General features: G+C 36.6%; 1 long non-coding RNA gene across 1 annotated transcript; it reads right to left on the bottom strand.

The window, feature by feature from the left end:
* Nucleotides 1-7,912: 7,912 nt before the first annotated feature.
* LOC133816407 (uncharacterized) lies at nucleotides 7,913-9,132 on the bottom strand. Its single transcript, XR_009885216.1, has 2 exons — nucleotides 8,689-9,132; nucleotides 7,913-8,211 (listed from the first exon to the last, which is right to left on the bottom strand). It is a non-coding gene; the product is annotated as an uncharacterized LOC133816407 (long non-coding RNA).
* Nucleotides 9,133-10,280: the final 1,148 nt, after the last annotated feature.

The following is a 10,280-nucleotide window of genomic DNA, read 5'->3' on the forward strand; positions in this document are numbered from 1 at the left end:
CAAGGGTGATCACTAGCTCAATCGTCCCTATCGCTGCTGATCCTTCTCCTGAAAAACCATACAGCATCATCGAGGTTACCTTGAGCTCGGAGACGGTCAGACCCATTTTTTCTAAGGTGGACCGGAATAGGAGGTTCACCGAGCTCCCATTGTCCACTAACACTCTCCTTACTCTCCGGTTGGCGAGCTGGACTGCTACGACCAAGGGATCGTTATGAGGGAATTGGACATGGCTTGCGTCTTCCTCCGCGAAGATAATCGGTTGTTTCTCTAATCTTTGTTGTTTTGATTGACGATGTTCCGGGACGAACTCCGCTCCGTTGTGGGCCATTAATTCATTCACATACCTCTTCTGGGCGCCTCTACTCGTGCCAGCCATGTGTGGTCCTCCAGAGATGGTGGAAATCTCTCCCTCGACCACGGGGGGAAGGACGTCCTGATCTACCCGAGGTCCAGGCTGGGATCTCCGGAGCGGGTCGACTTGTCGGGACCCTGTTCCGCGAGTATTGTGCCAACGGACCTGCTCGGATGAGAGTCTCGATTTCATCTTTGAGGTGCCTGCAGTCGTCGGTATTGTGCCCGAAGTCATTATGAAAACGGCAGAATTTGGAAGCGTCTCTCTTTCCCTTAGGGTGTTTTAAAGGCTCCGGCCTTTTCCAGGGGACTCGCGTAGCGTTGGGCGGGAAAATATTCTCTCTGGTCTGGGTGAGCTCGGTATACGTTGTGAACACGGGCTTGAATTTATCCACGGACTTATTCTTCTTTTGACCGTGCTGGCTGTTTTCACCATTTCCTTTTCTTTTGCCGCCACCGGTCTGGTTACTCTGCGCGACGTCGGGAGTCGCCACTACGATCTCTGTTCCCGCCCCAGCGGGCTTCTCGAGGACCTGGCTGGTCCCTGCGGCTGAAGCTTCAGCTTCTTCCAAGTTTATCCACTCTTGGGCTCTGTTAAGGAATTCACTAACCGAGCTGACCCCCCTCCTTTGAATATCCTTCCACAGATCTCCGCCGACTAGGATCCCGGTCCTCATAGCCATGAGTTTGGAGCTGTCGTCAGCGTCTCTGGCTCGAGCAGCGACATTTGCAAATCTGCTCAAGTAGGCTTTTAGCGTCTCTCCAGGTTGCTGTCTCACGTTAGCTAGGGAGTCGGCCTGGACCCTGGCGGCCTGAGAGGCGCGGAATGCCCTCTTGAAGTCAGCCGAAAAGGTCTTCCAGGAGCTGATTGACTGCCTTTTACTTTGCTTGAACCACTGCCTGGCAGGTCCAGTTAGGGTGGAAGGAAAGATCAAGCAACGAAGCTCTGGTCCGATGTTATGAGCCATCATTAGGGTGTTGAACATCCCTAAGTGGTTAGATGGGTCTCCATCCCCGTTGAACTTTGACAAGTGGGGCATACGAAAGCCAGAAGGGTATGCCGTTGCTGCTATATTGGGGGCGAAGAGTTCCATCTCATCCCCTGAATCATATTCGTCTTTTTCTTTTTCCGACAGGAGCTTCTTCATCAGCTCCTCCATCTGAGTTAAGCGCTCTAGGGTTTTGTCCTGAGATCCTGGGTTATTCCGGGGCTGTTCAACAGCTCCGGACCCGTTGTACATATTAGGCGGGTTGTTACCCCTCCTATCTTGAGATAGGTCATTTGGGGCATTCCCGCAGTTACGTACTTCGGATCGGACCCCAACTGAGCGGGCCTGGCTACCATCCCTAACTCGATCCTCTCTGTGAGAGTTGAGGTGATCTCGAAGGTCGCCTCCCTGGGCAGTATGGTGACTTTGTGCTGAACTCAGTCGCTGGCGCAGGTCTCCTCCCGAAAGATCACTCCGTGCACTGCCGGTCCAGTGACTCCTGCTGGACAGACTCGGAGTGCGTGTTTGGCGGCCATGACCTGATCCTTCCCCCGGCACCCTGCTGCGCCGGGAAGGCCCGGCCGATGGCGGGTCTCTCCTACTATTTCCGTAGGTCGGGACGTCTCGAACGGGCTGAGGAGACGGATATCTGATGGGAGAAGGAGGATGTCTGGCCGGAGAGGCGATCCTAGTGCCGTCCGGACGGACTAAATTTGGTGGGGGCCTCTCAGCCCTGCCAGCTTGCTGGTTTCGCGCTGGGCGAGCTGGACGAGGAACTGGACGTTCTTCGGGGACGGGCTGACGTCTCCGGATCTCCTCGGCCCTTCTTTGGGAATTTCCTCGATCTCTTCTGGGCGTCCTCGAGGAAGGCTGAGAGCTAGGGGTTGACGTCCTAACCGAACGGCTGTACTGCTGCTGTTCGGTCCGAGGCATTTCCCTGAAGTTCGCCTCTTGATGGTGTGGTGAAGGGGTGGAGTTGGCTGCAGGGAGTCTACCCGAACGGCTATGCCTGGATCGATTACTCCGGCGAGACTTAGGAGCCTCGCCTTGCCTCTCTCCAACGTTACCGTTGGTTGTGAGAGGGGGTAGTCGACTCAGAATATCCTGGATTTGCTGACCAGCTGCTGCTAACTGGCTCCTCAGCTGAGCATTCTCCATCTCCACCGCAGTGTAATAACATGGATTCAGATTAGGCGGTCGGGGCGTTGAACTACCAGTGTCGTCTTGGCCCGCCGGCTGCTTCCCTGGCCTCTGCTGGACTTCAGGAACTTGCTCATCAGGGAGGGCAACATGGCGGGCCTCCAGCCCATCATGCTGTTCTGTCTCGTTGCCATGTTTGGATCGAGTGGTCACCATAGTTGTATGTTTGTGGTAGTACTAATCGGACTTGCTCTCAATGAAAGCACCAAACTGTTGACGCGGTTCTTCGGCAACAGATAATTAAGAGAAGAAGAGAAAGAGATTAGTACTAAAAGTAGAACCATCACAGATAGGAAATCTTTGGGGAAAGAACTAGGTGACTCGAGACACGTTTTTAAGTGGTTCGAAAGTTAAAATCCTTCTACTCCACTAGTCAATATTATTGATATTCTCTGGGTAATTGGTTTACAAAGTATATAGTTCTTCAAAGACTATTATTTCCAACCCCTATCAACTCCCAAGGTCTCCATATTTATAGGAGAATGCACCTGGAAGTTGGTAGGGAGGTCATCCCGTGACCTTACCATTTGTCATATCAAGTCTGTGATATTCATGATTAATTCCTAAACCTGACACACAAGTGTGGTCTAATCAGTATGGAAGGAGATAATGGGCCGCACGGCCCAACCCGTCCGTGGGTGTCTGAATACGCACGTTCCTGCTGCGTGTCCGAGAAGTCAGGGGGATATCGGACACGTGATGGCAGGAATATGCACGTTTATCTTGCGTGTTGACTTCCCATAGGGTCGGAGCTTCCTGAGAAGCTCGCTACCGGAGCAGTTCATAACCCGAGCTTATCCGTCCGTGGCCGTCGGATGTTACCCCCAGCTCCTGGGGCAACAAGTGCGAGCTGGAAACAGGACCCCCTCGAGCTAGCAAGGGCCCGTCCTGGAAATAGAGCCTCCGGCCTGTGGGAGCCTCGGACTAAACCATGTTTAGTCCGAGGCTCGTCCTGCTAAACAGCCCGTGGGAAAACCAGGGCGTACAATATATGTGAGTATGATACTATTATATTTAATTATTTTATTTCTTAAAATGAATAAAATATTTTTAAAAATATAATATATAAATGATGTAGAAAAAAATAGAGAAGCAGAAGTATGGTATAATGTAAAAGTTTGAGGTAAATTATAAAAATGTATGTTTTGGTGATATATTTTGTAATACACTTTCTCTATAATATTTAGCTAAAACTCATAAAAACATCTTCCATCAGTTCTTTTATATATATATATATATATTTATTATACCTATGCACAAACTCCAATTAATCCATATCTACATTTACATATCTTTATATAATATTTTAATATTATTATTTTTCTTTATAAGCTTTCTCTCTCCATTTAGTATATATTTATTATTTCTTTTTTATTTTTCAATTATTTTATTTTACTTTAAGTAATAAAATATGTTTAAAGATATAATATTTAAATGATGTAGAGAAATATATAGAGAAGCTGATGTATGATATAATGTAAAATTTAGAAGTAAAATAAAAAAAAATATGTGTTTTGATAGGGTATTTTAAATAATGGAGTAAATCAAAGCCATGCACTCACCGGGAAGAATACTCTACAGTCAAACCCTAATCATCCTCCATCAAAGCCACCGTTATAGTTGGATTCTCTGTTTTTTCTTTTTTATTTATTGGGGTTTTTCTTATAGACATGAATCTTGAAATTATAGAAAAGGAATTAAAGATCGAGGGGAAAGAAAGCATTTTCTCCTTAATCAATGAATTTAGTTTTTCTTATAAATTGTTAGCTTTTATTCGACTAAAAAAAATTGAAGTTTATAAGGAATTTGTAACTCCATCCCTTTCATTTATATTAAACTAGGAAATGTTACCACACTCGCGCGGTTTTGATAATAACTCATAATTATATATTGGAGATTTTTTATATTTGTATGAGTGATTTTTATTTTTGTAATTATTAAATGTTTACATTAATATAATATAAAATAATGGTATTGTATTTTTGGAATCATATATTTTTAAAAAAAATATTTTTGATGTGTTTGAAAGCAACAATGAATATCATATCTATTGAATAAGTGAAATACATAATGTAAATTATGAATTATAGGTAATGAAAGTATTGTGTTATTTTAATGTATTAGAATGAAAAATAGGTAAAGAATAATATTAATATTACGGAAGGATATGCAACCTGAAAAGAAAGATATAATGAAAAATTGTTAAGAATAGAACTAAACTATGTAAAATTGTAAGAAATGAGCATTTTTTGAACAAATTGTAGGATTGTAAAAGTTATACCTTATTGGGTATTAATTCAAAGCAAGGACATGAATAACTAGACTACCATATTGCAAATTGGATAGGTTGTATGATTCATTGATTTGTCTATTGCAATGTAAGTTTATTAAATTTAAAATAAAATGTAAGAATGTGATACTTTGATTTTGTGGGTTTATTAGACAATATTTTGAAATACATCATTGTATACAATACTTTTATGAAGGTTTTGTCTTCCACCTCATTATCAACGTTTAATATGGTCAATCTTTCTCTTGTTGTGACTCGAGAGACAACGACATATAATTGACCATGAGTGAATACTTGCTTAGGGAGATACAAGTCGACATGTTTAAGAGATTGTCCTTGATTTTTATTGATCATCATCGCAAAACATGGTGTCAAAGAAAGTTGTTGTCTATTGAGCTTGAATGACCATCTTTATTCATTGAGAGACATGATAATTCTTGGACTTGTTACATTCAGACCAATGCTTATTCCAGAAATGATGTCACCTCTAATTGACCATTTACCAAGACGGTTGACAATCAACTTTGTGTCATTGCATAAACCTTTTATTTGATTCAGATTTCTAAGCAGCATTACAGGAGCACCTACCTTAAGTTGTATGTCATGATTTGGGATGCCATTAAATTTCAAACTATGCAAAAATTCAGTTGGGTACAAAAAATCTGCATTATTTATGTTTACACTTGCTTTGCATATACTGTCAAAGCTGAAATAGATTCTCTCTTCTCGTGGTATTATATTCATAATCATCTCATTCAACTCATGAGCGATTTCATTTTTTGGAGTTAAAATTCTTCTTTTCTTTCAGATATGTTGGATGGTTGTACTTATGCAAAAGGTGAACGGTAGATAGCTTCAGAATAAATGCCTTAAAAATCACACAAAGGCTTAAATATTATAAACTACTATTTTAAAAGACATTCCATATACTATTCATAAGATCAAACGAATATAGCAAAAAGAGTGAATATAATATAATGTATTTGACATGTATTATTCTAAGTTTTATTAAATTAATTAATAAAATATTGATGCTAAGCTATACCCAACACAATATGGAATCTTACGATCATGATTTTACAAACAAACAAATTTACAACCGTTCGATCAATAGTTTTGATTATTGGTTTGTACTAATTGAATAGAAAATATAGAAGGAAAAAAGTTAGGGGAGATCGATTAATTCTAAAAGAAATTAATGTACAACCCCATTTGTATTAATCTTTTTCAAATTATAATTTATTGTTATTATTTAGGACTTCCTATGTATTATTCCTAAACCCTAATCTTATTTTTCATAAAATTATAATAACAAAATGTAAGAAGCTGAAACACCCCACAAGAAATGTTCTAATCAATAAAATAAATTTTCAACGTTAGAATATACATAGCTCTTAATCTAACATTGATAAAGTTAATAAACTATTGTTTACTTATTATTATGTAGCATTTATGTAGAGATGAGAATTATTTCAATTAGATCCTCTGATAGATAAAATAGATGAAAATGATTGTAGGATGGTATTTTTTATAAGAAACCAATATCTCTATCTTATGACAGTTTAATTTTATTTAAACAAAATTGTGAAGCTTAATCCTTAAGGGTGTTTGGTATAGGGTTTTGATTTAGTGGGAATGAGAATGTCAAATCTAACTCATGTTTAGTAAATTTATTTTTAATAATTTAGGGGTTTGTGTGTCTAAGTGAGTCTCATTTTTTAGTTTGATTTGAGAGTAATCTTGACCATTTTAAATACTTGAGTTTCATATTCATTTAATCTAAACATCATCTAACTCTACTCCTACAAACTCAAACTTCGTACCACACACTAAATAGCTACAAAAATATATATTAAATACATTAATTTTTATTAGTGTTATTTATAGTATTAGTGTTGTCATGGTCTAAAGCTAAATATTATTATTATTATCAGGATAAAAAGAGGTGTTATAAATTAATTATATGATAGATAACTAATGTCATTATGGCTGAAAAAAAGTGTCATTATTTATTATTATTAATTGTTTTTATATTATTATTATTATTTTTTGTTTATATTTTTTTGGATCTGAATTTTTTCTGATTATTATTATTAGGATAAAATGAGGTGTTATAAATTTATTATATGATAACTAATGTCATTATGGCTGAAAAAAAGTGTCATTATTTATTATTATTAACTGTTTTTATATTATTATTATTAAATGTTTATATTTTTTTGGATCTTGTATTTTTTTCTGATTACTTGTGTTGAACCATGTGGTTTAAAAAATTTATTTTTGGACCCTATATTTTGTAAAATAATTCAAATAGACTTCTAAACTCAATTTTGATGAAGAAAAAATTGAATATATCAACACAGTTTTTAAGCAGAATGATTTTATTTTTGTTTTGAATTGTCAGTTTGGTGAATTATTTGTGATTTTAGTTGAGAAAACTTTGACTAAAATCGGGTTTATTGTTCTATTTGAACTATTTTACAAAACATATAGTCCAAAAATTAATTTGTCAAAACACAGATCTAAACAAGTAATGAAACAAAATACAGTGTCTAAAAAAATGTATACACCCTATTATTCATTAATAATAATTTGTAAGCTGTTTGAATATAAATAATTATTACTAATGATTATGAATTTGCTATCATTATATTTATTATTATTAATATCAATTGTTGGTTAATGCTTTAGTGGTTACAAATTATTATTACTATTGTGAATTAATGGCTAATATTGGCAATTTATAATATTGTATCTATTATTATTTTAAATTGTAGACATGAGTTTCAAAATAGTTTAAAACAGTAGGACGTGTTATATAAATGTGTTAATTGAATGATAGAAAATGTGTTATTATTATTTTAAATCATTATTATTTCTTTTTAACAATTTATTATTATATTCTATCATTAATGGTTTTTTCTTGACATTATTTACAAAAATTAGTATCTCTCTATTTTGTTATAATTGATTGTTACAATTTCAGTTATGATATTAATTACCTAATTAATAAACCGCCGTGTATGGATCAGCAATTCCTAATCCGAATGAAAGCTTACATTAAAGGAGCAAGAAGATGTACTCGAAATCGAAAATCCTTAGTTCATAACTGAAAATTATCTGTTACAACTCTCGATTATCTATCATCGAAATTATAGTTCCGGTTTGGGCCATTCACAAGTAATACATATGGAATGTGAAGGAGAACTCGTCTGTGAAGTAGAATCCATTCCTATCAACTATCTCCACCAAAACAGTATCTTTTGTCCTTACTGCAAGTGTTGGAAGCTTTATACGGTGCTTTCCAGGACTATTAATAATCTGACTTTGCCTCATACTTCTCTCTCCTTGGTAATTGCCAGGTACTGGCAAGGTAGTCTACATGAAAATTGATTCCACAAGAGAATAAATAAATGGTAGTGAAATTACTTTACATCATAGGGTTCATAAAAATTTGGCATAAGGAAGAAGAAACTTGCTGTGACGTTATATGGTCCTTGTGTCCCAGATGGCTATCTGTATTTGTCCCTGAAAAGATCACACCCAAATTGCAAAGACCCAAATGATATTACCGTGACCCAAATGGTATTTTTTCCTGAATGGCAACCGTGGCTTGCTTTTTAGGCCTTTTCTATAATATGATAGAGAGCTATACGGGTGGTTTATTAATTAGGTAATTAATATCATAACCACATCAAGAAATGATTACATGGCAGTTATATGCTGCCGTGTAAGCTCCATGTAGCTCTCTATTATATAGATATGTAAATAGCTAAGGTTTCGATATCAAAATCATCAAAACCTATCCGAGAGAAAATGACTAGAAATAATTTTAATCTATTCCAATTGCTATACCTTTTTTCTTATCCTTGCTCTTGATTATGGCTTTAATACATGTCCCTTTCGTTCTTCAATCGCATAGTCAAACACACAAAAGTCTCTCTCTCTTGCCATCACAAAGATTACATCTCGTGGCGTTATCGAAAGAGGCTATTTCTCTGAACAATTTTTGGAGTTCTGCAACTTCAATTAGCTGAGTTTTGATCAGCATAAAAATAATCTCATATCAATTTTTGGGGATTCCTCGAAAGTGGCAAGTAATTGAAATGGAAAAGTAGGCAAAAATAAAATAAAAAACAAAAATGCTAAAATATACAATACATCCAAACCTATTATAACAATCACCATCTTGGGACCACATTTCAATATGCACCAATAAAAAAAACTGCACCTGTGCGAGTACTTCGTACACCCGCACCAAATTTTCTTATAAATTAATATAATTGAATAAGTGTTGTATTTAAAAAAAATAATCATTACTATGTAAATACAATTAACATAAAAATTCTCTCTCTCTGCATATGTTTTTATTAGAAAATTTTATGTATTATGTATGATAGAATAACATATTTATTATAGATTCTAACACAATTCAATATTTTAAAAATATGTCATTTTGTAAATTGGACACAATTAATCATTTCATTACCAACCTTCTCTTAATCTCTCTCAAACTATCTCTCAAATCTCAACCCCTCTCTGTTTCTCTATTACGATGGCACCACCACCACTACCTCCCTACAATGACAAAACTCAAAACTCCACTTCAACGTCGTCACCATCTTAACATTGTCATCGTCATCACCCATTGCCATTAAAGCACTCCACCAAGAACTAATCTATTTTTTTTTTATGTTTTAATGATTTAAGTTTAAAACAACAACTTAAACTTCCATGAAGATTCACTTAAAATACTATATTCAAAGGTTTCTAAGACACCTATGCATGATCTATTGGGTTTGATCGATTTTTTTTCAGATCTAAAACTATAAAAATCTGCAGAATTTTGAAACAAATGATGCTACAGCGATGCTTCAGCAATGCTTCTTTAGCAATGCTCTAGCGATGCACCAATTTTTTCATTATTTCTAAGGAAAAAAAATGATGCTCCAGCGACGCGATTGCGATGCTCTAGCGATTTTCCAACGATGCTTCTATAGCGATGCTCCTACGATGTTGCAGCAATGCTCCAATTTTCTATGATTTCTAAGGAAAAAAATTATGCTCATTCTTCGACGATTCTCCAACAATGTTATAGTGATGCTCCTGCAATGTTGTAGCGATGCTCCAATTTTTCTATGATTTCTAAGGTAAAAATGATGCTCTATCGATGCTCCAACAATTCTCTAGCGATGCCGTAGCAATGTTCTGATGATGTTACAACGATGCTTCTTCTACGATGCTCCTACAATGTTGTAACGATGCAAATGCGATGCATTCTTGATTTTTATTGCCAAAAGTCATACATTTGCGATGCAATAGCGATGATTTGCGCTGAAAAATTGATGAAAATTTTAGTGAGGCGTAACTTTTTCTTTTAGATGTAACATTATCTTACGTTAGAATACAAGGCGTGTGGAGCTTCCTTCTCTCTCCCCATGGGTCGG

The sequence above is a fragment of the Humulus lupulus genome, chromosome 2 (genome assembly GCF_963169125.1).
Source record: "Humulus lupulus chromosome 2, drHumLupu1.1, whole genome shotgun sequence".
Lineage (NCBI taxonomy): Eukaryota > Viridiplantae > Streptophyta > Magnoliopsida > Rosales > Cannabaceae > Humulus > Humulus lupulus.